Below are 27,675 nucleotides of genomic sequence, written 5' to 3' on the forward strand. Positions count from 1 at the left end.
GTGTTGTTTTCTGTGAATTGAAAATATCCATCGCAAAAATACCTTTTTGAGTTTTGGCAACTTTATTGCATCGTTATTATTATTATGTCTACAAGAATAAAACACAACACTCCATCAGTTTGTTTGTACCTGTAAATTTTTTAAACTGATTTTATTTCCTGTTTGTTTATTTACTGATCATTTCCATGCAATGTAGTGCTTGGACTTATAAATCATCACTAGAAGATGTCCTCCATCAGCTTGATCTAATAGAGCAGACGTAAGATAGTAAATGTAAATCTGGGACACTCAAATTGGTACGATATGTTAGGTTTGGTATGGTTAGATAAGACAGAAGGTTACATAAGGCAAACACAAAAGGAGGGTGGATGTTAGTAGTATAATGCGAACGTCTAGCAACACGAAGGTTGTATGTTCGAATGTCATTATAGACAACTTTAGCATTTTAGCTAATCAACTACTTACTACTTTTTAGCTACTTTGTAACTACGTAGCATGTTAGCTAACCTTAACCTTAACCCCTAACACTAACCCCTAGCCTAGCTAATGTTAGCCACAACAAATTGTAATTCGTAAACATATCATACATTTTGCAAATTCGTAACACATTGTACATTTTTGCAAATTCGTAACCTACTGTACGTTTAGCAAATTCTAAACATATCATACGAATTGTAACTCATAACATATCAACCGAAATGGATAATGGACATAAATTAGTCGGGTGCAAATGTCAGTCAAAGACATCCAGAAACATTTATTAAAAAAGGGTTTGTTGCCCCCCTTTTTTTTTTTGCTTTGTTATTTTTGACAGTTTTACTGTAGATGCTGTACATGGAATTTGAGGACTGATTATTGTGGTGCAATAATCTCTCCCCCTTTTAAAACTCTAAAACACATGGATGGAATTGAACCTGTTTTGATTGAAGCTTCTTCTTCTTCTATTCTATTATCAAGTATGTGTGCCACATCATCTATGATTTGTGGACTCTCACAAATAAATGTATTTAGGACGTAAGGGACACCAAAAAATGTATGCACACATGACTGTAACGCTTTGGATAAAGCGTCTGCTAAAGGCTATTATTATTATTATTATTTTTTTTTCTAGGTGTGAACTACAATGTGTCTTGATTTAATGACAGTTTCATTATCATTTACTAAGTATGTGGAATATTTACGCAGTATATTACAGTTAATGTTACTATACTTTCAGCACTTCAGTTCATCAAAAAGAGCCTACACTTTATTACATGATCACCTACACAACATATAATATTCATATTGTCTTCAAACAGCAGCAGCAAACCCGATATGGTGACCCCTCAGAAATGTAGTCGTTGCTTACATGGGTATTAAAGAGCAAAAAATAATTATCAGTAAGATATGGCATGTACTTTATAATAACTTTATCTTACTTTAAGCTACTTTTACAATGTTATGATTATGAATGGATAAAGCTGTTGGCTATCCACTTTTTGAAATACATAGGATGGAAACATATTGCTATAACGCTGTTGTGTTTCTTTCAATTGCAATCCATTTTAAGAATCAGACTGAGCATAATGATTCTGAAATACAGCTCTAAAATGCCATTGTTTACAACATTGGGATGCCATTTGTAGCCAGCAGCACATGATTTATTAAATATAAACCCCCTTTGTCAGATAGTTAGAGCTTGACTTGGGCAGGAGCTCACCGGAGCTGAGTACCGGCATATACATGTTTCTACTGCTAGAGCTCCTGTTCCTCTTATAGAATATTAGCCTAAAAAAGTATTGCAAGAGCTTCTGTTGCTCTTATAAAATATTAGCCTAAAAGTATTGCAGAGCTCCTGTTCCTCTTATAGAATATTAGCCTAAAAGTATTTTGGAGCTTCCGTTCCTCTTATAAAATATTAGCTCAGAAGTATTGCAGAGCTCATGTTCATCTTATAGAATTTTAGCTCAAAAGTATTGTGGAGCTCCTGCACCTAAATATAAACAGTACCGGCACCCAACATTAGTATTGGCACCTATTTCAGTCCAAGTCAAGCACAGCAGATAGTCAAGATTTCACTTGGAGCTTATTCAACAGAGCCATTATGCTAAGAAGGAAACTAAGTGGATTGTGCGAAATATATGCTGAGTGTGACAAACCACTAACACGCATTTCTTAAATAAATCTTTGTTATCAAAAGAGAATTTGAGCACTGGATAATTTAACGCTGCAATAATGCATAGGCACATCCCACTTAGTATTTTGGCAACCCTTTCCATAATCATGCTGGCAGTATAATGTTGAACAAATCAGACTTGAAGTACTGGAACTATGGCCCATAAAATACATTGTAAAGAGTATTTGTTATCTACTATATAACAATGACGTGCCTATAAGTTTTATTCTCCCTGCAAGGACAATGATGAAGTTGGAATTGTGTCTATTGATTTCAGATTGAGTCATAGGTGGATCTACGACTGACAAACTTCTGAAAAAATCTTTCTGATTAGGGCATTTATATAGGCCTAGTTACTTACTGTATAAACATTTTGTAAAGGCAGATTTTTAAAACTACATTATTTGAGGCTATTTGATATTCTCCGGTTAACTTTAGGCGAGCTAGACCTCTACATACTAATTTCTAGCGTATTTAATTACACCTAACTCAACTTTCATGGAAAGTAGGCTATGCCTATTGCATAGTCTCTGTAGGCAGACACGTTGCCTCCCAGGCTCCCCACATGCCCTAGGTCTTGGATTGAGAATACCTATTGCATGCAAGAGATACCAGTTCACTGAGATGTTCATTCCACAGAGATGTATAGAGGGCTCTAGAGCCCAAAAAGCCTGTTTAAAAATGGGCAGCGCCATTCAGGACTTTCAACATTTTTAGTAGTCAACTGTAGGACTTCCTATGGGTAAAGGAAGGATCACATAATTCCATCCAGGTCCTCAGGAGGGATCAGCCAAATAATTATACTCGTGAGCAAACATTCCATAACTGCAGGTGGCATTAAATTGCCAACCTTGACTTTATACCCGTTCAAATAACACACTCCAGGTGGCAGTATGCACCTTTCAGTTTGTTTACCGACTCTAGAAGTAGCCCTTTCTCTCACAGACGCCATAATGGGGCAGATACAACGTTGCAATCTCAATAGCATCTATATGGTTCATTCTCACAGAGGTTTTGTCTATTCCTAAACTGCCACCTAGTGACCGTAATGCTGAATCAAGCTTATAGGCAGAAGAGGGACGTGACTTGCTGTAATAAAGATGGGGTGGTAAATTGTTGTTGTACTGTATAATGGAAATGTTCACCTTACGTGTGAATTGATGATATGCTGACATTTTCTAATGTTTCGTATTGTATGTAGTCATTGACATACTTTTCTGTAAAAGTTAGGCGGAACCTTCAGTCTCCTTCAGTACACTGTTTCCGATGGGAAGGGATTATTTGTTGCACTCTGCGTGCGCATTTGTTATTCAACCGGCTTACAACAGGAGTAGGTAACATCCTTATCTTGAAATTGCCATATTAAAGTTGCTTTATCTTTCATAATGTCGGATGCCTTGCTTCGATGGTGTGTGGACCAGTTGCACCACAACTTTGGATTGGAGGCCAGTGAAGACATAGTCCAGTAAGTAGCTAACCTTAACTAAATGTTGATTTAAAATAGTGAGCTAGCCATTGCTAGATGTCTGTCTTTTGACAGTTGCCTCTCTCTTGTAAAAGTTAATACAATTGTCAACGACGTCATTATTACTATTAGGTCTGTGAACTTGTCAATCTTCCCAGTTCATTCAGCTAGCTCGATATGCAGCCATTTGCACTTGCCTGCCAGCTAGCTGGCTTTTCAGGTGGCCATATCTTAATGTCACGTCATCAAAATCATGGTCTACTAAGCCAAAGCGTAGACTGACGGACTGACTGACTGACTATGAGATGGACATAAATCAGGTTGACCAAAGTAGGCCTAGCTGTCATAGGTCAACATTTCAACAATGAACTCTACTATCTAGGCTAGCTATAAAAGCTTATCAATGCCATTGACATTCTTCTCACTCTCAACAGGTATATTCTGTCCATCGACAATGCGGACGAGATTGCAGAGTATGTTGGGGACCTCCTTCAGGGCACTGACGGAAGGAAGAAGCAGTTTATAGATGAACTCCTTGACAGATGGCAGCGGTTTCAGACACTAACTCCTGACAGCGCTGGGCTGTTCCCCATGAGCTCTCTGTCAGGAACAGGTAGGAGGCCTTCTTCAAATGCCATATTGACACTGACCTCTTGTCTCATTGACACTGACCTCTTGTCTCATTGACACTGACCTCTTGTCTCATTGACACTGACCTCTTGTCTCATTGTCATTGACCTCTTGTCTCATTGACACTGACCTCTTGTCTCATCGACACTGACCTCTTGTCTCATTGACACTGACCTCTTGTCTCATTGACACTGACCTCTTGTCTCATTGACACTGACCTCTTTGTCTCATTGTCACTGACCTCTTGTCTCATTGACACTGACCTCTTGTCTCATTGACACTGACCTCTTGTCTCAATGACACTGACCTGTTGTCTCATTGACACTGACCTGTTACCATATTGTTTAATATGTTTATTTTTTCAGTTGTAATATCTTTTATGAGTAATTTTTTTGTCAGGCTATATGGTTCCTAATACAGTATGCCAACTGTACGATGCGAGTGAGACTCAAGACTGTTGTGATGTCCATCCTGTCCTTGATAAGTGACTATCCAAACACAGTAACAATTACATGCATGAGAGGGAATGCTAACCAGTCGTATGCTTCTCTAGATGCTCCAGACATGTCCAAGGACTCCCAGAAGAAATCCAAGCGCAAAGGCAGGAACAAGCAAGAGGTGATGGCTGTTAGTCAAGCAGTGCCTGAGCCTGAGGTGGTGAAAACTCCCATCGACCTGATGAAGGCCCAGGAGAGCGGCAGCTCCTCGTCACAGAAGAAGAAGAAGAATACGTTTGTGAGCCTCCACAATAAAGAGGGCCAGGACAAGCTGGCTATCCTGCTGCCCGGGCGTCATTCCTGCGAATGTCTGGCCCAGAAGCACAACCTCATCAACAACTGCATGATCTGCGGACGACGTGTGTGAGCAGGAGGGATCAGGGCCCTGCATCTTCTGTGGCACCCTGGTGAGAAAACGACCATTCTGAGTTTGAAATTACCTGACCTCTAACTTTATGCTTGTTGTATGTTTCCCCAGTAAGTTCTTTCAAATTCAATTTGGCCTCTCAGAAGTATTTTCCCCTGGTTTCTCGTATTCTTCTATGAATTCACCAGGTATGCACCAAAGAGGAGCAAGAGATTCTGCAACGAGACTCCAACAAAAGTCAGAAACTGCGCAAGAAACTCATGGGTGAGACAAGGCAACAGTAGTATCTATCTACGTAGCGTAGTAGAGAGTTGTTGAATTATATAGTAATGTCTGTGTGCCCGTGTGTGTCTGTCTCACAGAGGGGGCATCGGAGAGGGACTATCTTCCACACCAAGAGGCTAAGATGAAGGCAGGGTTAGAAAAGGCCCTTCAACATAAAGACAAACTGCTGGAATACGACAAGAACAGGTTGGGATGTAGTGTGCATATAGTATTTAATGTGGTTTCACTCTTTCTCTGTTTAAAGACACATTCTTTATACTTTCTTCCTGATGCATTTGGAGGCTATGTCATTATATTTGGAGGCTATGTCATTATATATGGAGGTTATGTCATTATATATGGAGGTTATGTCATTATATTTGGAGGCTATGTCATTATTTTTGGAGGCTATGCCATTATATTTGGACGCTATGTCATTATATTTGGACGCTATGTCATTATATATGGAGGCTATGTCATTATATTTGGAGGCTATGTCATTATATTTGGAGGCTATGTCATTATATTTGGAGGCTATGTCATTATATTTGGAGGCTATGTCATTATATTTGGAGGCTATGTCATTATATTTGGAGGTTATGTCATTATATTTGGAGGCTATGTCATTATATTTGGAGGCTATGTCATTATATTTGGAGGCTATGTCATTATATTTGGAGGTTATGTCATTATATTTGGAGGCTATGTCATTATATTTGGAGGCTATGTCATTATATTTGGAGGCTATGTCATTATATTTGGAGGCTATGTCATTATATGCCGCTGACAGGAGTGACATTACCTTCTTCATAACTTTCCCCCAACGTTTAATCGACAGTACAGCGCGAACGCAGGTCCTGGATGACGAGTCCGACTACTTTGCCACCGACTCCAACCAGTGGCTGTTGCCTAGCGAGCGCGAGCACCTGAGAAAGAAGGAGGAGGAGCTACGGGGAGCTTCGCCACGCCTCCAGGAAGGACAGGAAGATCACGCTGGACTTCGCAGGCCGACAGGTGCTTGACGAGGGAGAGAGTAACAGTCATTACTACAAGAAGTGAGTGAATGACTTGAGAACATGTCAATGGACACCACAGGAGGTTGGTGGCACCTTAATTGGGGAGGATGGGCTCGTGGTAATGGTTGGAGCACAATAGGCTGAATGGGATCAAAGACATGGTTTCTATATGTTTTAATGACATTCCATTCACTCCGTTCCAGCCATTATTGTGAGCCGGGTTACATAAACAAGAGGAGGTGTTTAATACACCCTTCAGACTTTCACAACACAGTGGTAAACTTCATTTCTCCTGCTAATGTATCTACACTGTTACAGCTAGATGGGTTAAAGTGTGTATAGCTTTAAACAAGGCACCTAAAAAAACTTTATTACCACACTCCTTGGTGTTTTTTAGGTTTGACGAGACGGTCAAGGCCCTCAACACAGGCACCAAGGTGAAGTCTCCACAACGCCCTGAGGGACCAGCGGGGACGGCAGCACCTGCAGAGCTGGTCAACCCCAACATAGTACAGGCTGCACCAAAGGTAGGACACACACAGTATTTGCTCATAATGTTGTGGCGTGTGTATTTACCTTGGTAAATCCCTCTACAGCTGCAAACATTTTGTTATCATAATTCTGTGAATCTCTACTCATATCCTTCTCCATGTATCTCCAGTGGGTGGACGTGGGCAGTGGCCTCGGAGATCCCAGGATAAAGGTGTTGTCGGTACGGAGGGGGACGGCGCTGCATGCCCAGAGCGCTCCAGACTCCGGCTGCAGGACAAAGAGCTGCAGGAGATGGCCGACGGGGGCTGGTGCCTCAGCATGCACCAACCATGGGCCTCGCTACTGGTCAAAGGAATAAAGAGGTACAGAAAACTCTAATAATGGGCCTCGCTGTTGGTCAACAACATCCCTACTGACCAGGCTATTTGTCAAAAACATCCCTACTGGCCATGCCATTGGTAAAAAAACATCCCCTACTGGTCATCAGGAAGTACATAACACACTCTAACAATAGGCCCTGCAAAGGCATTGGTAGGAACAAAACACACAACAACAATGGGCTATGTTATTGGTCAAAAGCATCACTATTGGCCTTGTTATTGGTCAAAGGCACCAAAAGGCAGCCTTTTGACTAGACATTAAAAAGAAGAAGGGGTAAAACTGATGTATGTGGTCCTCTGTATCTCAGTTAGTAGAACATGGTCCTCTATCTCAGTTAGTAGAACATGGTCCTCTGTATCTCAGTTAGTAGAACATGGTCCTCTGTATCTCAGTTAGTAGAACATGGTCCTCTGTAACTCAGTTAGTAGAACATGGTCCTCTGTATCTCAGTTAGTAGAACATGGTCCTCTGTATCTCAGTTAGTAGAACATGGTCCTCTGTATCCAGTTAGTAGAACATGGTCCTCTGTATCTCAGTTAGTAGAACATGGTCCTCTGTAACTCAGTTAGTAGAACATGGTCCTCTGTAGCTCAGTTAGTAGAACATGGTCCTCTGTAGCTCAGTTAGTAGAACATGGTCCTCTGTAGCTCAGTTAGTAGAACATGGTCCTCTGTAGCTCAGTTGGTAGAACATGGTCCTCTGTATCTCAGTTAGTAGAACATGGTCCTCTGTATCTCAGTTAGTAGAACATGGTCCTCTGTATCTCAGTTAGTAGAACATGGTCCTCTGTATCTCAGTTAGTAGAACATGGTCCTCTGTAACTCAGTTAGTAGAACATGGTCCTCTGTATCTCAGTTAGTAGAACATGGTCCTCTATCTCAGTTAGTAGAACATGGTCCTCTGTAACTCAGTTAGTAGAACATGGTCCTCTGTATCTCAGTTAGTAGAACATGGTCCTCTGTATCTCAGTTAGTAGAACATGGTCCTCTGTAACTCAGTTAGGTAGAACATGGCGAATGCAATGCCAGGATAGTGGGTTTGATTCCCGGAACACCCGGACGTAAAATGCATGCACGGATGTGACTGTAAGTCACTTTTGGATAAAAAGCTGCTAAATGGCATATTAATATTGTATGATACTATGTGTGTCCAGGGTGGAGGGGGCGGAGCTGGTGCGTCCCACCGGGCCTTCCTGTGGATAGGCAGCTGCAGCCAAGAGGCCCACCCCTGAAGAGGTCACTCAGGTGGAGAACATGTTCCTTCAGATCTACAAGAGGTACACATGGTTACACACACACACACACACACAGGCTACCACTCTATCTCCCACTTTCTCTTTATCCCTCCCCCCCACACACACACTGCAATGAATAACAGATTATTAGGATGCATATAAACATACTGTTGACTCTCACCGACCACCCTTCTCCCCAGATCCTACGTTTCCTAAAGACTACCCCACCGGCTGCCTGCTGGGTTGTGCCAACATGACTGACTGTCTGTCTCAGGAGAATACAAGGAGCAGGTTAGTGTGACCGCGACTGCCTACACACACGCTTCTGGACACTGGGACACGTACGTACATGCTAGGACACACCTAGCACTTAGCTCTCTCTGAAGGCTATGTGATGCTCTCTTGGTTAGTGTAGGAACCACAGACACTTAAGACAGGACACACACCTCAGTCTGGCTGCGTGACACACCAAACACGTCTCAAGTCTTTTCCCCGCCTCTCAGCCAAGAAAACACTCAAGGGACAAACCGAGAGTCTGGAAAAATTTATGGAATTAACCGTCGCTCCGGAATATTGTTTTTGACTGCCGAGTGGCTCTTGTTCAAGTTGTGGTCATTCCAATTCAACTAGTCCATAAAACACGTGTTCAACGGCTGGCGTCTCCCAGAGAAACCATCGGCAGAAGGTGTAAAGTAACTCATTACAACTACTCTTGCTAGTGTCATTTAGTAGCTTTTCAGAGTACTTGTACTTTTGTTGTTGTTGTAATTTGACTGGTATTTTCCCCCAGAGAGGCACAGATTGGTGACCTAGGCTAGGGTGGAATCAACTTACTTACAGTGACATAATTGGCTTTCCCCTTTTCCTCACCAATGATATACAACTCCTCACCAGCAGAGGGCGCACTGCACCACTTCAGCATCAACCCACAGCCAGCCATTTTACACAGATTGGAGAGCTACAGCACAATCACCATAAAGCCAACCACTGCTGGACCACAACACACACCCCATATTACTCTCATCTCTGCCCTCTAAAACATCAAATGTGATCAACCAAACCCACATGGTATTAAGTTAACCCACGTTCTCATTACATCTAGAGCAGTTAGTTAGATGAGATGGAGGGAAGCGCTTTATTTCAGGGAGGCAGATTGACTATCATTCCCCCTTTGATGTATAATGAATCAATCGGGTGCTCTCCGGGGTCTTTAATCTTTTGCCTTCATGCTGTTTAAATGTCGAGATGCCCTCAATGCCTGTATGGCCCAGTAATGCAAAGGTACTACTCCACCACCCAAACGGGCTAGTGACTGAGGCTGCGCCAACAGCTCTTTGAACATTTAGTATTTCAAACATGGATGATTGAAAGTATGTCTGTTTTGTTTTAACAGTGAGGAATGGGGATCCTTATGTAGGTTAAGTTTAACAGAGGAATTGTTTGGTTAGGTTAAGGTTTTAACCATGAGGATGAGGATTGTTAAATTTTTAATATATAAATAGAGGACTAATGTGAGCAATAGGAAGTGCTTGCTCAAGGACACATCAGGGATTTTTACCTAGTCGGCTGGATTAGAACCAGCGACCTTTCGGTACTGGCTAACAACGCAAAATAATAGTGCCGGTTTGTGGAGGTAAGGTAAGGAATGATCCTTGTTGTTTTGGTTAGGTGAAGGTTTTAAATGAGAATGGGGATCTTGTTGTTTGTTAGGGTTAAGTTAAAAGAATGGGATGGGTTAGGTTGTTAAAAGGGGTGGTGTCGTCCCATGGTTCCTGTGGAGGTGTGTACACGAGAGGTTGAGGTTTTTTTGAATGTAGCTATTATGTTGACAGCTAAATCATTGTGTAAGAAGATTGTGTAACATGTGGGTGGGAAAGAGTTGGGTGATTTTAGAACAGAAAAAATACATGAGTTTGGTATTTTCACAATGTAATCCATTAAAGGGTCCTTTGTAGGAATAATATTTGTAATATGAGAAATGATTAATAAATGATTATAATGTATGAACATTTGAAAATATAAACATGAATATTGAAAATATATATTTTTAGATTTGGATTTTTTATATATATATATATACGAAAAAAAAAAATCACAACATGTAAAGTGTTGGTCAATGTTTCTTGAGCAGAAATAAAATGAAATGTTCATACACACAAATAGTTATTTCTTTGCACAATTTTTGTTAATCCGTTAGTGAGCATTCAAATCATCACTTAGGGGTATATTAGTGATAAACAGCATGTCATAACAGTGCACATTGTGCTGGGGACAATAAAAGGCCACTTAAAATGTGAGTTTGTCACACAACACAAGAGATGTTAAGTTTTGAGAGAGGGTGAATTGGCATGCTGACTGCAGGAATATTCACCACAGCTGTTGTCAGATAATTTAATGTTCATTTCTCTACCATAAGCCGACTCAACATCGCTTTAGAGAATTTGGCAGTAAGTCCAACCGGCCTCACAACCTCAGACCACGTTTATGGGTTGTGTGGGCGAGCACTGGTTTGCTGGATGTCAACATTGTGGACAGCGGTGGGGTTATGGAAAGGCATAATAGGATATACGAACACACCACTAAAGGGAAAAAGTTGAGATAACAAAGGATTTGAGATCCGAGGATTGAAAGCATACTTCATGCTCAGCATGATAATGCACTGCCACATGTCTAAGGATCTGTACACAATTCCGGAAGCTGAAAATGTCAGGTTCTTCCATGGCCTGCATACTCAAAATAATGTCACGTATTAAGCTTATGTTTGTGATGTTTGGGATGACATGGTATGAAAGCATGTTAGTTCCCGCCAATATCCAGCAACTTTGCACCTTGGCATTGAAGAGGAGTGGGACAATATATCTCCACAGGCCACAATCAACAGCTTGATCAACTCGCTTTTGCTAAGGAGATGTGTCACACTGCATGAGGCAAATGGAGGTAGACCTGATACTGACTGGTTTTCTGATCCACGCCCTTGCCTTTTAAGGTGTGAAACAGATGATGTCGTATTCCCAATCATGTGAAATAAGATTGAGGGCTAATTTATTTATTGCAGTTGACTGATACCTTTATAAAAAGTTGATCAGAAACGAAATGTATATGTTGAGTATGATTTGTTAGTATATATTGTTGAACATAATATATTTATATTGGCATGCCAAAGTTTCAGGAGTGGGATTCTGCACTTTAGAGTAGATAATTTGAAAGCATTACTAGTAGATTGAATGTGAAAATGCTCGATTTGCAGGAATGAATGATAAATTAAAAGGAGGGTGTGATTGGTTAATTGATAGCTATGCCAATTAAGGTATATAAATGGCCATAACTTTAAAACTAGCAGAGATCCCATTCTGGGAAACTTTTGATAAGTAGATAATGTTAACCATATATAGAAAAGGAAATCAAAAATTATGTATTTTCGATATTCATGTTGATATTTTTCTCAATTATGCTTTAAGATAAAAGAAAAGAAAATCCTAAACTCATGGATTACATTGTGTGAAAATCCCCCAACTTATCATCATAATCTAGTTTTGAAAGAACCACCCTTCCTCTAATTAACCTCGTCTTGGTTCTTATTTCCGGATGCGATCAAGACAGTGAAAAAGACCAGGATGTATCTCTACCACCCCCTGAAGCGGGTGAGTATCTGAGAGGGGGGAGGGGACTAGACAATGGCAACAAATCACTGTTTTTTATTTTTTCACTTTTACAATCGAATTATTAAAATTAGTTTAGCTGGAGGACTAATAGGTGGCACATGGGAAACAGATAACCTAATACGGGAAATGCCCAACCTTGAGCCCCGCAAAGGTAGTGATACGAATTTACAGGATATATGAATAGGAATCTTTCCCTTTGTTAGTCTTTCTTTTCTCTCTATTCAACCTTTTTTTAGGGAAAAATCAAGTGTGTGAGGGGGACACCTCTTTCCCATCTTTGTGTGTGTGTGCGGGTGTGTGTGTGTGGGGGGGGGGTGTGTGTGTGTGAAGAGAGAAAAGCATAAATAAAAAGCCCATTTTCAGGTTAGAGAAGGGAGAGGGAGGATAAAGTAGAGACGCTAACAGGACTAAAAAATATGTATCATCCCTACGAGCAGGAATAAATACTAAGGGAGGTGGGATGTTCATTACCAACACACTAGCATTTATAGCAGGTGTTCCATGTTAGGTAATGGGAGTTAGTGTGGGATAGGGGGGGGCAGCCCCAGAAGATGATATAGTAGAGATATTTCCTGGGGTTAAACATATTAAAACACTACAAATATAAAACAAAATATAAAACAAGGGGATTTATGTATGTATTGTTGGGTGGGAGTATGGAGAGATATTATCACCATATTTGCAGTTGAAGTCGGAAGTTTACATACACCTTGAGCACAAATACATTTAAACTCAGTTTTTGACAATTCTCTGGAAAATGTAAAAATTCCATAGGGTAGTTAGATCACAAAGAACGGAAATGTAGAATAATAGTAGTAGAGAAGGAATTTAGCTTTTTTTTATTATAGGTAGAAAATAACAGTTAATATTTGTAGCATTGCGTTTTAAATTGTTTAACTTGGGTAAACAACCGACCCACAACCCACAATAAGGTGAATTTTAAAGAGGAATCGAGTCAGGTTTGTAGCTGCTGCACACGCTTTTTAGTTTTGACCACACATTCTATAGGATTGAGGTAGAGCTTGAGATGGCACTCAATTAGAGCCTTGATGTTGTTTAAGATTTTGTATTAACTATGGAAGTATGCTTGGGGTAGTTGGTCATTTGGAAGACCCATTTTGCGAAACAAAATTCGACGATGTCTTGAGATGTTGCTTAATATATCACATAATTTTCCCTCCTCATGATGCCATCTAGTGAATGCACCGTCCCTCTGCAGCAAAGCACCCCCACAGCAGATGCTGCCACCCCCGGTAGGGATGGTGTTTTTCGGCTTGCAAGCCACTACATTTTTTCCTCCCAACATAACGATGGTATTATGGACAAACAGTTATTTTGTTATAGACCAGGAGTGACATTTCTCCAAAAAGACATAAATCTTGTCCCATGTGTAGTTGAAAACCGTAGTCTGGTTTTTTCATGGCGGTTTTGGAGCAGTGGTTGCTGAGCGTTAGGTGGATATGTGTCGATATAGGATATTTTACTGTGGATATAGGATACTTTGGTACTGTTTAATTCACAAGGTCTTTGCTGTTGTTTTGGGATTGATTTGACTTTTCGCACTAAAGTGAGGTAGAATAGAGAGAGGAGGGGGAGGTGGGTATGGACAGTGGAGAGAGGGGATGGACAGGAGGTGGGAGAGGAGGAGGATGGAGAGGTGAGAGGGAGGAGGATGCACACAGGGGGGAGGGTGAGGGAAGTGAGAAGAGGGAAAATATGGATATGTATTTGCATTATGTTTGGGATATGTATTTGCATTATGATGGTATTTGATTAAATATGTATAAAGGGTTTATAAGTAGTATGGACAGGGTTGGAGTGAGTTAACAGACAAGGTAAGGAATGGGGTTAAGGTGTGTTTATTATTAAGGACAGAGAGAGAGACAGAGAGAGAACAGGAAAAAAAGGGAATTCGATTTTGAGTATGAAAGGGAATAATAGGGTTATGAGGATTGAGGGAAGGAGTAGGTTTGAAGTGAAGCTATAATTGCTGAAGTTATTAACTATGCAGCAAGCATCAGTTAAGGATGGTGAATGAAAAAAAATCCCCGTCTGATGACACGTGCTGCCTTATAAATAGAATAATAGAAATTATCATTCAAGTCAAAGATGGGTTAATGGCTGGATTGACGGCATTGCAAGTTACAAGAAATAAAATATGATGGGATTGGATAAAATGAATTTAAATAATATTAAAAATATTTGAAATACATAGAAATTAATTGCACTCGACAATATTAGGGAGCCTCTGGAGTGTAAATTAGTTATTATGGCAAATTAGCCAGGTTAGAGGTTAAGCTCATAAATATTATATTTTATGCGAGGCTGCTGCATTGAGGGGGCGCTGTTTTAGGTAAATCAAGACCTTATTTGCTTGTATGCAAGGGAGCAACAAATCATCAATGGCAGTTATAGTCAACTTACGGGCGCTGTTGTTTTATGACACTGCTGTGCCAGTATATATAACCATTAGTAAGTACATTCATGTAAGCTCGCTAATCTGTACCCCACACATTGACTGAAACCAGATATAGCATTGTTTTTGCTACTTTTATATTTTTTTACTTAGGTTAGTAAATTTTTTTTAACTTTTTGAACTGCAGTGTGGTAGTGGGTATTATGAAATGAAATAATTTATAAGGATATTGTTTGATATAACAATCCTTCCCTTTATTAAACCGCAGTGGTTTATTGATCCCGCCCTCCCTCTCCCCTCAACCCCCTCCCTCCTCACCCTCCTCAGATCAGCTGAGAGAGACTTTCATGATGGACAAAATGCATTTCTAAATTTGGTGGATAACTTGTTTACATCACTTTTAGTGAGATATTTGCTAAGATAATCCATCCTTCTCGGACAGGTGTGGTATATCAAAAGCTTGATTGTACAATGATGTTATACAGGTGTGCAACCTTGTGCTGGGGACAATAAAAGTCTCTAAAATGTTTAGTTTTGTCATGACAACACAGTGCACAGATGTTTCAAGTTTTGAGGGGAGAGGTAATTGGTATGCTGACTGGTGGAATGTCATGCATGAGCTGTATGCTGGGGAGAAAATGAAATGTTAGAATTTTAACATAAGCCACCCAACTGTTTAGGAGAATTTGGAGTAGTTATCCGGCCCCTGCACAACTGCAGAGACTCACGTGTAGGTTGAAGCTGATGTTGTATATATGTATGTGTCTGTCAGAATAGACAGAATTAAAGATGGAGAGATGATCACAGTTGGTGACATTATTTCATCATAGGTAGAACTAAAGATAGAGAGATGACCGTTGGTTATGACTATTTCATCATAGACAGAACTAAAGATGGAGAGATGACTCGCTGGCTGTGGTTGGCTGCACTATTTCATCAGTGACAGAAATAAAGATGGGAGATGACCATGGCTGTGTGGCTGCACCCATTTCATCATAGACAGACAGAACTAAAGATGAGAGAGATGATGTTGGCTGTGTTGGCTGCACTATTTATCATAGGACAGAACTGAAGATGGAGAGGATGACTGCCTGTGTTGGCCGGGGAAATTTATCATAAAGAATTAAAGATGGAGAGATGACATGAGGAAGACATTCATCATAGACAGAACTAAAGATGGAGAGATGACCGTTGGCTGTGGGTTGGCTGGCATTATTTCATCATAGACAGAACTAAAGATGGAGAGATGACCATTGGCTGTGTTGGCTGCACTATTTCAACAGACATGAACCAAGATGGAGGGAGATGATGTTTAAATAAAAAAAATATATTACAATGCTACAAAGTATTAGAATCACATCAAGTTATTTAGACAAAATAGATGAACATAATGTGATATGTTTCTAAGCACGCACTTGCATACATTCTCTGTGTGGTGTGTTTTTTGTGAGATTCACTGTAATTCATAGCTAGGACACTCTGCAACAAGCTCCAATACTGTCATAATGCACACTCACAATTCGCCAAATAGATTGGATGATCCAAGCGCTAATAAAGCAGCCCGATTTTTTACTCCATTCCCTAGTTTAGCCTTGCCTTTAGCGCTGTGTTAGCGATCGCAGGGCAGGTATTCTAACTGCAGCATGGTTAGAAGGAGATTAGAAGAAAAGCTAGCTGATCTGAATGTATTGATTGTTGACTGACCATGAGAGCCGGGTGTGTATACACTTGCAATTTGTGTGTCAGTTAGAGTTTACAGTGTGTGTGTGGAATGTGAGGAAGAAAGAGTGTGTTTGTCTTTATGTAACTAATGCATCATAAGAAGATTAAGTAGTAGACATTCATATGTTACAATATGAATAGCTACTTAGTGTGTAATTAGGTAATGGTTTTAAGAATAAAGTAGCATAACTAACAAGTCATGTAGCTTTTATAGGTATTATTAGTTATATTAGTGATATGACTTTATTATAATAGTAAAATGGTATTTGGGATTTGGCTAGAGCTGACCTCCATGAGTGGCTCTGTCAGTCCTATAGTCCTAGAGCTGACTCCCTCTCCAGAGGGGTTTTCTGAATTTGTATATCCTTAGAGCTGAACTCAGAGTGCTCTGTCGTGTTCCTATATGCTTTCCTAGAGCTGACCTCAGAGGTCTGTCTGTGTTCCTATAGCTTAGAGCTGGGACCTCAGAGTTGGGTTGTCTGTGTTCTATAGGTTTAGAGCTGAACTCAGAGTGGCTCTGTCTGTGTTCTATAGCTGCCTCCTAGAGCTGGACTCAGAGTGGTATTCTGGCTCTGTGGTTTATACTTTGTAGAGCTGATTCAGAGTGGCTCTGTCTGTGTTCTATAGCGTGCCTTGAGAGCTGACCTCCAGAGTGGCTCTGTCTGAGCTCCTATAGCGTTCTAGGAGCTGACCTCCAGAGTGGTGGCTCTGTCTGTGTTCCATAGCGTGCCTAGAGCTTGACCTCCAGAGTGGCTCTGTCTGTGTTCCTGCTAGCGCTCTAGAGCTGATTATCAGAGTGGCTCTGTCGGGTGTGAAGCTTAGAGCTGGGACTCTCAGAGTGGGTGTCGTGTGTTAATTGAGAGCTGACTCCAGAGTGATTTTTGTTGTGCTATAGGTTAGAGCTGACCTCCAGAGTGGCTCTGCCTGTGTCTCCTATAGCTGCCTCCTAGAGCTGACCTCCGGAGTGGCTCTGTCTGTGTTTCTATGTTGGGAGCCTTCCTAGAGCGACCTCCAGAGGGCTCTGTCTGTGTTCCTAGAATAGCTGACCTCAGAGGGTCTGTCTGTGTTATAGCTGAATCAGAGTGGCTCTGTCTGTGTTCCTATAGCTGACCTCTGTGAGTGGCTATGTCAGTGTTCCATAGCTGAACTCCAGAGTTGGGTCTGTTGTGTTCAACCTAGAGCTGACCTCCAGAGTGGCCTGTGTATATAGTGGGTAGAGCTGAACTCCAGAGGTTGTGTGTTATAGGCTTAGAGCTGGACCTCCAGAGGGTTGGCTGTGTCTATAGGGTTCCTAGAAGCTGAGACCTCAGAGTGGCTCTGTCTGTGTAAACGTTCCTAGAGCCGACCTCCAGGAGTGGCTCTTGTCTGTGTTCAATAGCGTTCCTAGGAGCTGACCCCAGAGTGGTTGGTTGAGGTCCTGAGTGAAGCGTTCCTAGAGTGACTCCAGAGTGGCTCTGTCTGAGTTAAGCGTAGAGCGACCTCAGAGTGCTCGTCTGTGTTCCATAGCGTTGCCCTAGAGCTGACTCAGAGTGGCTCCGTCTGTGTTCTTTAGTGAAGCAAAATGCCTGAGAGCTGACCTCCAGAGTGGCCTCCTGTCTGTGTTCCATAGCGTCCTAGAGCTGACCTCCCAGAGTGGGCTCTGTCTGTGTCTATAGCTGCCTCCTTAGAGCTGGGACTCCAGAGTGGTCTGTCTGTGTTCCTATAGCGTTAGAGCTGACCTCCAGAGTGGGTCTGTCTGTGTTCCTATAGCTGTTAGATGACCTCCAGAGTGGCTCTGTTGTGTATAGGCCTGGGAGGACCTCCAGAGTGGCTCTGTCTGTGTTCCATAGCGTTCCTAGAGTGCACCTGCAGAGGGGCGTGTGTAGTAGTGCCTAGAGCGATTCCAGAGTGGTCTCTGTCTGGTTTATAGCTGCTTCCTAGAGCTGACCTCCAGAGTGGCTCTGTCCGCGTTCCTATAGCTGTTTCTGTAGAGTTTGACCGAGTGGGCTCTGTCTGTGTTATGAGGAGCCTGTAGAGCTGCACCTCCCCCAGAGTGGCTCTGTGTTCGGTATAGCGCTCGTAGAGCTGACCTCCAGAGTGGCTCCCTCTCTCTCCTTGTAAGTAGTGAGGCGGAAACCGACTGGATGCCTTGCGCTTCCATGTAGGGTAATGCAATTATTTATATGCTGAAAAGTGCCAGACATACACACAGGGATATAGAGACAATTTTTTCCCCCTCTCGTTTGTTGTTGTGTGAATTTCAGCAGCCCCGCTGTTTTCTGCCTATAACCCCCCCCCCTCCTCACCAACGGAAAATATAGTTTATGTAAGCTGTGAAGGGGATGTGGTAGTAAGAATTAATTCGGACAGTTATATTTTATGGAGAGGTGGTGGGGGAGAGAGGAAAGCAGGCTTGAACACCACCCCAATTGTAGCCGCGCAAACACACACACACACACACACACACACTCCCCCGGTGGCAGTTTGCATGGCAGAGAGAGGAACAGCATGATTTGCAGTGGAGATGAGAAATATCAGCAGTCCCAGGCTCTGAGTAAATTGGTTGAATACTTACTAATTCTCACTACTGTTTTCAGAACTACTTCATTACATGCCTCAGTTTAGTTATGAGACAATGGAAGTAGGTGGTAATGAATCTCTGTGGTGGTTTTTGTTGTTAGTGATGAACCAGACATAGTATATGAAGGATCACTGAGGTGTTGCTACTGTTTCCTACTAGATATCCAAAACAGTACATAAATGAGTTTTTTTGATGTTTTAAAAAACTCAGTTTAGAAAAGACTATTATAACAATAAAGAGAAGTAATTGAATTCCAAGATGGGATTATGGATTTGGATGTTGAAATAAATAAACTAATTAGGTAAATGACTGTCAGTACATTTGTTTTTTGATTCGAGTAATGAATATTTATATACTGTATATTTGACTGGTAAATATTAGATAATAATAAAAAGCAATGAATCTTACAAATTTATCAATCTTCATATGTTATTTTATATACCCATCTCCTTTAAGATTTAGTGCATTGTTTATTTATTGTTGAAGAAAGGGGTGAGATTGGCCTAATGCCTCTGTTAGAGCTGTTTCTAGATTCTGGCCTAAGTCTCTGTTAGGGGGTTTAGATTTTTGGAATGTTAGGGGCTGTTTTAGACTCTGGCAAGGTATGTTTCTAGACTTGGCCTAATATGTCTGCCAGCGTTTCTAGACTTGGCCTACTAGGGGGATGTTTTTAGACTTAAACCAAAGACTGGCCTGATGCCTTGTTAGGAGCGTAGACTTGGCCTAATGCCCTATAGGGGTTAGATTGGCAAATGCAGGGGCTGTGGAGATTTCAGTGTGGCGTAGTTGGGAGGTGTTTGGAGAGCATTCTTGCTTGTTGGGACGGGAGGAATAGGGTAGGTATGTTTATGTGGAGGGTGTGCCATTGAGAATGAACTCTGTGCTGGAATGATAAAAATAGCATGAAGTTGAGTTTTTGAGCTGGGTTATTGTATTAACTGTGAGGCTGGTCCTGGCTACCCAGGCTGGTCTGTCACCCAGGCTGGTCCGTACCAGGCTGGACTTTCTGCACCAGGCTGGTCCTGACTACTCCAGGCTGGTCCTGTTGCCCAGCGAACTGGTCACCCAGGCTTGGTCCCTGTCACCCAGGCTGGTCCTGTCAGCCCAGGTTGGTCCTGCTGCCCAGGGCTGCTTGGCCGGTTAATTGTGATCAGTGGGTTAAGTGATCCAATTCTATCTGCAGCTGCCCGCGGGTGCGCGCTGGCACAACATCATTTCAGCTAAGAAGACAGGAAGTATGTAAAGCATGAGTGTAGTTTTTGAAAAGTATATAAGGGATGTGTAATGGAGCAGAGAAATCACCTGCGCTCAACTCTGTACAGGCTCAACAAACATCACCATAAGGAGAGTGAGTGAGTGAGTGAGTGAGGAGTGAGGAGTGAGTGAGAGAGAGACTCAAAATCCACACCGAACAGCACAAACATCTATACCACATAACTTATCACCTCTGGCCGACAACCTGATATCACCTCCACTCCGGAACAAAGCTTTATCCCATCCGGAGAAAGCTCCATATAAAATTGGACAAGCTTAACAATTTCATAAATTCCACAAACATAACCTCACTGACACAGCTTCTCATCACCTCCACGACACAGCAACCCATCCAACAGCTTCTTCCCATACCACCACTGTTTGACATTTCTCCTATACCACCTCCACTCCGACATTGCTTCCCCTATACCACCTCCAATCTCGACACAGCTTCATAACCTCCACAACACCATCACCTCCACTCCGAACGTACAGCTTCTCCTATACCACCTCCACACCCACAAGCTCCTATACCACCTCCACCCGAACACAGCCATTCACTCAAAAAACATCACCTCCACTCCGACACAGCTCTCCATCACCTCCACTCCGATTACACTTCTCCTATACCACCTCCCAACACAGCATACCACTCCACTCTTAACAACAGCCTGGAGAGGAGCTTCTCAGTAAAACCAAGAGGCAGAACCTGGACACTTAGTATTTATTTTCCATATTAATAAAAAAATGAACTGGTCCATAGAAAATATATTAGTAACTTAACAATATTATTACTAGCAGCTATGGTACATTATTATTTTTAACTAGGTATGTTTTGTATTTTACATGTACAGATTCAATTTTTATTTTAGGAGTGAGAACACGGGAGAGAAAGAGAGCCAACCACTTCTACAGGGCTGAAGTGAACACAGATGGGGGACTTTTCTTCCAGCCCCCACTATCAAAGAAAACAGAGAGAGGAGCAACCCCCCATTATTCCTCCCATTATGAAATCAAAATGGCATGAAACGGTTTGTTAGGTTGATTGAAATCCAAATTTCATGACAGTATTGCCACTAAAAGAGGGATTTGTGGTGGGGATAAAGGGAGATTGTGGAGGAAAATAACAAGGTATAAGATTTGGAGTTCTTTTTGAAGTCTGGTTTTGAAAGCAGACATGGTGTAGTGTCCTGGGGAGAGGTGTGTGTGTGTGTGTGAGAGAGAGAGAGAGAGAGAGAAGTAGGGAAGCTAGGTGAAGAGGTGTAATGAATGAGTATGTACGATGAGATCCAAACCCAGATGTAGGTGCAATGATTGATTTTGAATGTTTTACACTGTATAGGTCGAATTTCCTCAGCATTTAGGGCTAAGTGCTATTTGGTAATTTTTTGTAAGTGCTATTTAGTATAGGTTTACAAAGACAATTTTCTAAAGTACAAAGTTATTCCTTAAATAATCAAAAAGAAGAGATAACTGAATACAAATATTTATACAGAGGTAGGCTTAATACAGTATTTTCTTTTTTGTCAGAAACTCCTAGTAGATTTCAGACAGAGAGCGAACTGTATATATGTATATAGACATAACGGGAGGAACTCCAACACTAAGTGTTGAGTTAAAAACAGGAGTGGGAGGAGTACGTTTTGAATAGAGGCCACGCAGAGGTGAAGTTAGTAAACATGGCTGGGAGAATGGGACTTTCGCTTAAGCGAGGCAACCTGTGGAAATCTTTCCTGTGCAAACACATGACTTCATTACACCTGAATCACTAATCGCTGAATGGCTAGTGAATTTGTCATGGCATGAGGCGATTGAATGCATGTTTGGGCTGAGGTAAAATAAATAAACAGATGCTTGCCCACTTGGTATACTGCAGGAGAGTTTTTAAAGGCCAGCGCCGTCAAAAATAAATGTTGGTTTATATATTTGTAACACTATGAGGTTGGAATAATACTATACTGTAAAATTATGATAGTGTAGTTTTAAGTAAGAGTGTTGAGTGAAAGACAAAAATGTAGATGTTTTGGTGGGATGGAGTTTTGGCTGATGGTGATATTACCAGAAAAAATTAGTTAATAGATAATACAAGAGTAGACTCTCTGCCATAATAACAGCAGTTTTATTTTCTCCCACTAGAACACTCTAGACAGTCTAAAGGGCAAAAGTATTGGTTGATAAATCTTTTGCTAATAAATTGTTTTTTTTTTGACCATTTCATTGAAAACAAGATAGAGTTATAATAAGAAAGATTTGATAATGAGATAAAAATATGACTTGCATTGGAACCTTGTTAAGCTTAGTATTAAAGTGAATAATAAAGTGGTTTTTAGTGTAAAAAGCTGAGGGATGGGTCTGGAGAAATTAACCATACACTCTAATTCATGGGACAGCGTTATGGATGCAATAGGACTCACCATCCAGATATCAAAATGATAGTTTTAACCATGTTTTGAGTTTTAAGAGTGTTAATATTTTATACTGTATAATAAACATGAGGCTATATTTTGGGTTCTGATGGTGGATAAAATAATTATGAGGATTATAAATATTTAAAAGATTATGGGAGACTAAGTTAAAAGTTTTAGAACACCTACTCATTCAAGGGTTTTTCTTTATTTTTATTGTTTTTTAATTGTAGAGATAATATGGAATCATGTGTAATTCAAAAAGTGTTAAACAAACAAAATATATTTTATATTTGAGATTTTTCAAATGGACACCCTTTGCCTTGATGTGGTCCTCTGTAGCTCAATTGGTAGAGCATGGCCCCTGTAACGCTAGGGTAGTAGGTTCGATCCCGGGACCACCCATACATACAAATGAATGGGCATGATCTGTAAAAGTATTTTGGAAAAATAAAATATTAGTAATTTTTGGATCAACACTTCATGTGAGGAAGGAAAACAGGTTTAAAAATTTTTGAGCAATCAGTTGTGTGACAATAGGGGGTATAAGAAGATAGCAGGTAAAAGACAAAGTCATATTATGTGGCAAGAACTGCTGAAGATAAGCAAAGAGAAACGTATAGTCCATCATTACTTTAAGAATGAATCAGATAGTGTGGAACATGTCTTGGGTCCCGAGTGGACGTTAGCGGTCTGGGCTGCACTGCATCTCAGTGCTTGAGGCGGCACTACAGATCCCTGGTGACCTTCCAGGCTGTATCACAACCGGGCCGTGATTGGGAGTCGATAGGGCGGCGCACAGCAGCGGCGATGTTGTAGGGAGAGAAAAAGCAATGAATTTGCAAAGTAAATAAAGTAAAATATAAAAAAAAGAAAAAAATTTAAAGAATTTTGAAGTTGAAGTGTAGTGCAAAAACCACTGAAGCACTATGGATGAAACTGTGAATCAGGCCTTTGGTCGATTTGTTGCAAAGAAACCACTACTAAAGGACAACAAAGAAGAAGAGACCATAGGGTCAAGAAACATGAGCAATGGAAGACGGTGGAAATGATGGTGGAGCAAATTTGAGATTTTTGGTTTGCGGTGGGAGAAAAGGTTAAGTGGTGTTATGGGTGTGAGGGGTGGTTTTGCTGCTGACACTCTCTGTGATTTATTTAGAAAAATTAATCAGCATGGCTACATCAATTGCGAGGATGAAAATTGGGCTTAGTGGGACTACTTATTTGTTTTTCAATCAGGATAATGACCCAACACATCAGGCTGTGTAAGGGCTAATTTTACCAAGAAGGAGAGTGATGGAGTGATAGAGATGACTCCATAATCCCCTGACCTCAGCCAAATTAAGATGTTTGGGATGAGCGGACACAGAGAGTGAAGGAAAAGCAGCCAACAAGTGCTAGCATATGTGGGAACTTTCAAGACTGTTGGAAAAGCATTCCAGGTGAAGTTGGTTGAGAGAATGCCAAGAGGGGCAAAGCTGTATCAAGGCAAAGGGGGTGTGGCTATTTGAAGAATCTCAAATATAAAATATATTTGGATTTGTTTGACATTTTTTTGATGATTCATATGTGTTATTTGAATATTAAATGTAGAAAATAGTAAAAGAAAAAGATGAGTAGGGGTTTAAAACTTTGATCGGTAGTGTAGCATTAATGTATAAGGAAAATAAATGTATGTAGAACTAATGATTTCCACATTTTAATATAATTTTAGTATTTAGCAGACGCTTATAATAGCGATGACAGTTAGTGATTTATCTTAATATAGCTATTGGTGAGACAACCATCAGTTGGTGGAATTTTCTCAATAAAGTAATCGTCAGCAGAGAGCTAGTAGGAAAAGGTAAGTGCAATGGTTTTAAGGCGGCGGGGTGTAAAATTTATATGTATTTAAGATACTGAAGAAGTTTGTCTGTCGGCCTTTAAAGAACATAATTGGTTAAAGATAACTGTGATGAATAAAAAAGTATACAGTTTATTTAAGGACTCAAAGGATTGACAGCCGTTCCATATAGATTGCAAAATAGTTGGGAAGAGAATTTTTGACGTAATTTATCCATGGCATACTGTTTATGATAACGCGAAACGACGCCGGATTCAAAATGTGCTGAATTTTTCTATTTAAATTAAATCTTTTTACCAATAGAATGTTATTTATATGGGGGGATACAATCTTTCCAGCTCTGCAGATTTTGTTGCGAAGAGACAGAATCATTGGATCATTTGTTTTGGTACTGTCCATTTGTAGCTTGTTTTTGGACACAGGTCCAGAATGGCTAAAGGATTGCAATATTTACTGGAGCTAAACCTGCATATAACATTACTGGGTGATCTGAAAAGTCATAGTCAATCGATCAATAATATAATAATACTTTTTAGTGGGAAAATGTTTATTTTCAATTTACAATCTGTAGAAACAATGAGAATAGAAAGGTTCAGAACTCAGAAAAACATCACAGTACAGTTGAAAAATATAGGCAAATAGAAATCAGCTATGGATGCTGGTGTTAAGAGATAGATGGGTGTGGTGTTGAATGAAGAAGGATGGGAATAATAACAACTAACAAATAACTAATAAAATAAGATAACTAATAATGTGGGCATACTGTGTCATAATAAGTATATAAGTTAAATGTTGTGAAAGATATGGGTAGAAGAAACCGGATGGAATCATGAAATGATCAAGGTTGAGGGTAGGGGAAGTTCAGGAGAAAACAAAGAGAACATTGTAAAATTGACTGTGTCATAAAGAGAGAAATTGGTGAGAGAAATTGGTGAGAGATTTGATGTAACTACTTTCCCCATCAACAGAGAAGACTCAAAGGGTAAACCTCACACTGACCGGAGGTCGCTCAGAGTCGGACTGCAAAACACCATCTACTAGTGTGTTTCTAGAGGTTTCCTACAACAAGCCACCACTGTGGAATCCCCCTGTTGAGCTTTAGAGGGGTGTTCAATCACGTTGTCATCACATGCAGTCATTAGTCAGTTCAGGCGTTGATCAGGATGTGTAATAAGCAGCCCCATCACCTCTCCTATTTAGTCAGGAACTATTAATAAACGCGACAACCACCCACCCGCCTGGTCTGTCTGTCTTGCTTGACTCCCCCTAAAAGCCCTGGATTTGTCCTGTCCTTCATGGCTCCTCTGAAGAGAGACGGAGGGAGTGTAGAGGAAAAAGAAGCGTTGCCGTGGGAAAGCGCCGCCGTCCTGACTCGCAGAGATGCAATCTTTACACTATCTGATAGATTTGCTGAGGAAATTGGATGAGCTGATCACCCGGACAGATTAAAAGATGACTCTTTGTCGTGGAAAGGCCAGTCAATCCTTCCTACCGTCACCTGAACAACCAATCAAAGGAGGTGAGAGAGGTTTTTTTTTTTCATTGCTCCATGCTTTGCAGGAGTGTTAATTAACCAAAAAAAGTATTGTATACTACACCAGACAGGTGCGTGAAATGTGTTGTTTAAGGGGATCCTTAGTAGTAAGGCTTAACCTGAGCAAATTAGGTTTAAAATGCCTTGCTCTCAAGAGCAAATCTTTAGACTTTTAACCTGTCGGCTCGAGTTAAACAGCAACCTTTCGGGTTACTGGATCAACTCTCATACTGTTAGCTACCTGCACACCCTATCCACGTATCTACAGCACTGTACTGTCTGGAGCTAGGGCCTGAAAGGGATGTTATATTGCAGAAAATATTCAAGCTGTCACGGTAGAGAGGGAGTGATTGCAGCTGTATTAGCAAGCTACAATGATACGATTGGTAACACTTTATTTTATGGGTCATAATAAACCATTTAGTGATTTCCAAACAGTTTGCCTACCATTTATAAATCATTATCCCACACGTGTAAAATGTTAGTAAGTTTAGTTATTAAGACATGTATATATATATCCTTAAACATCCTGTGTGGGGTGCTTGTTGTTTTACCAGGTACTGCTGGAATGTTACAATGGCATGCCTATCCTTTTGTGAGAAATTAATCATTTTCACACAAAACATTTATAAAGTATTTTAAAGTATAAATAGCACTCAATTTAGATTTAGACTGCAAAATAAATAATAATGATTAGGTAATGGTTTTATAATGTGGGAGTAATGATAAAAAAAATGGTGAACACACTTCTTATAAAATGTAAATGGTTTATTATGGAACCTCATAATAAAATGCTATAATGATTTAATTTCACATCCACCCCCTCCCTCCTTTCTCAGAAGATGTCGTTATGAAATCATGATACATAGAACAGATAAAGATTACGTGTGTGATTATGATGTTTTGTAGCGTAACTCTCTTTGCCAAATGTTGGTGTCTGTGTTAGTTTCATAGAATGTATGACAAGTTATAAGGATAATGCCTCCTGACAGATGTAGAGATTTAATTTAAAACATATTCAACTAAGTTATTACTGTTTCTAAAACTGCCATAATCCTTTATGCCAGGCTATATATTGCTTTCTTAATGCCTATGGTATTACTTCTGAATATAACAGGTTCTATCTACCTGTAGTTTATGTCATTCCTAATAAGGATATATTGCTGTCACAGCAATAAAGGTTAGTCTAAAGTGTCACCACTCCTGTCTGTCCTTAGGAAAAGCAGCACTTGACTGTTTCTGTTCCTAGGGCCCCCCCAGACCTGCGAGGAGTCTGCTCTGACTGTTTTCTTACGTGAAGACCTGGCCCCAGTTTTCAGACCTGCAGGAGTCTGCCTGACTGTTTGCCGTGCTCGTCCCCAGTTTCTCAGACCTGCGAGGAGTTCTGCTCTGGACTGTTTCTGGGTTCCTGTGCTTCTGGTCCCTCAGTTTCCGCAGACTCAAGAGGAGTCTGCCTCTGACTGCTTCTTGCCTTGTGGCTGTCCCCCAGTTTTCAGACCTGCGAGGAGTCTGCTCTGACTGTTTCCTGTCGTGGTGTTTCTGTCCCCCAGTTGTCAGACCTGCGAGGAGTCTGCTCTGACTGTTTCTGTTTGTGTTTGTGGCCCCAGTTTCCTCAGACCTGAGAGTTGCTCTGATGTTTCTGTTTGTGTTCTGTCTCAGTTTCCTCAGACCTGCGAGGAGTCTGCTCTGGACTGTTTCTGTCTTGTGGCTCTGTCCCCCTGCGTTTCCTCAGACCTGCGAGGAGTCTGGCCTGCCTGCTGCACCAACCTCAGGAGCTG

The 27,675-nt window shown here is 40.9% G+C and overlaps 1 pseudogene; it reads left to right on the forward strand.

Moving 5' to 3' along the window:
* The first annotated feature begins 3,271 nt into the window (after positions 1-3,271).
* Positions 3,272-27,675, forward strand: LOC123486196 (annotated as a pseudogene).

The sequence above is a fragment of the Coregonus clupeaformis genome, unplaced genomic scaffold (genome assembly GCF_020615455.1).
Source record: "Coregonus clupeaformis isolate EN_2021a unplaced genomic scaffold, ASM2061545v1 scaf1059, whole genome shotgun sequence".
Classification (NCBI taxonomy): domain Eukaryota; kingdom Metazoa; phylum Chordata; class Actinopteri; order Salmoniformes; family Salmonidae; genus Coregonus; species Coregonus clupeaformis.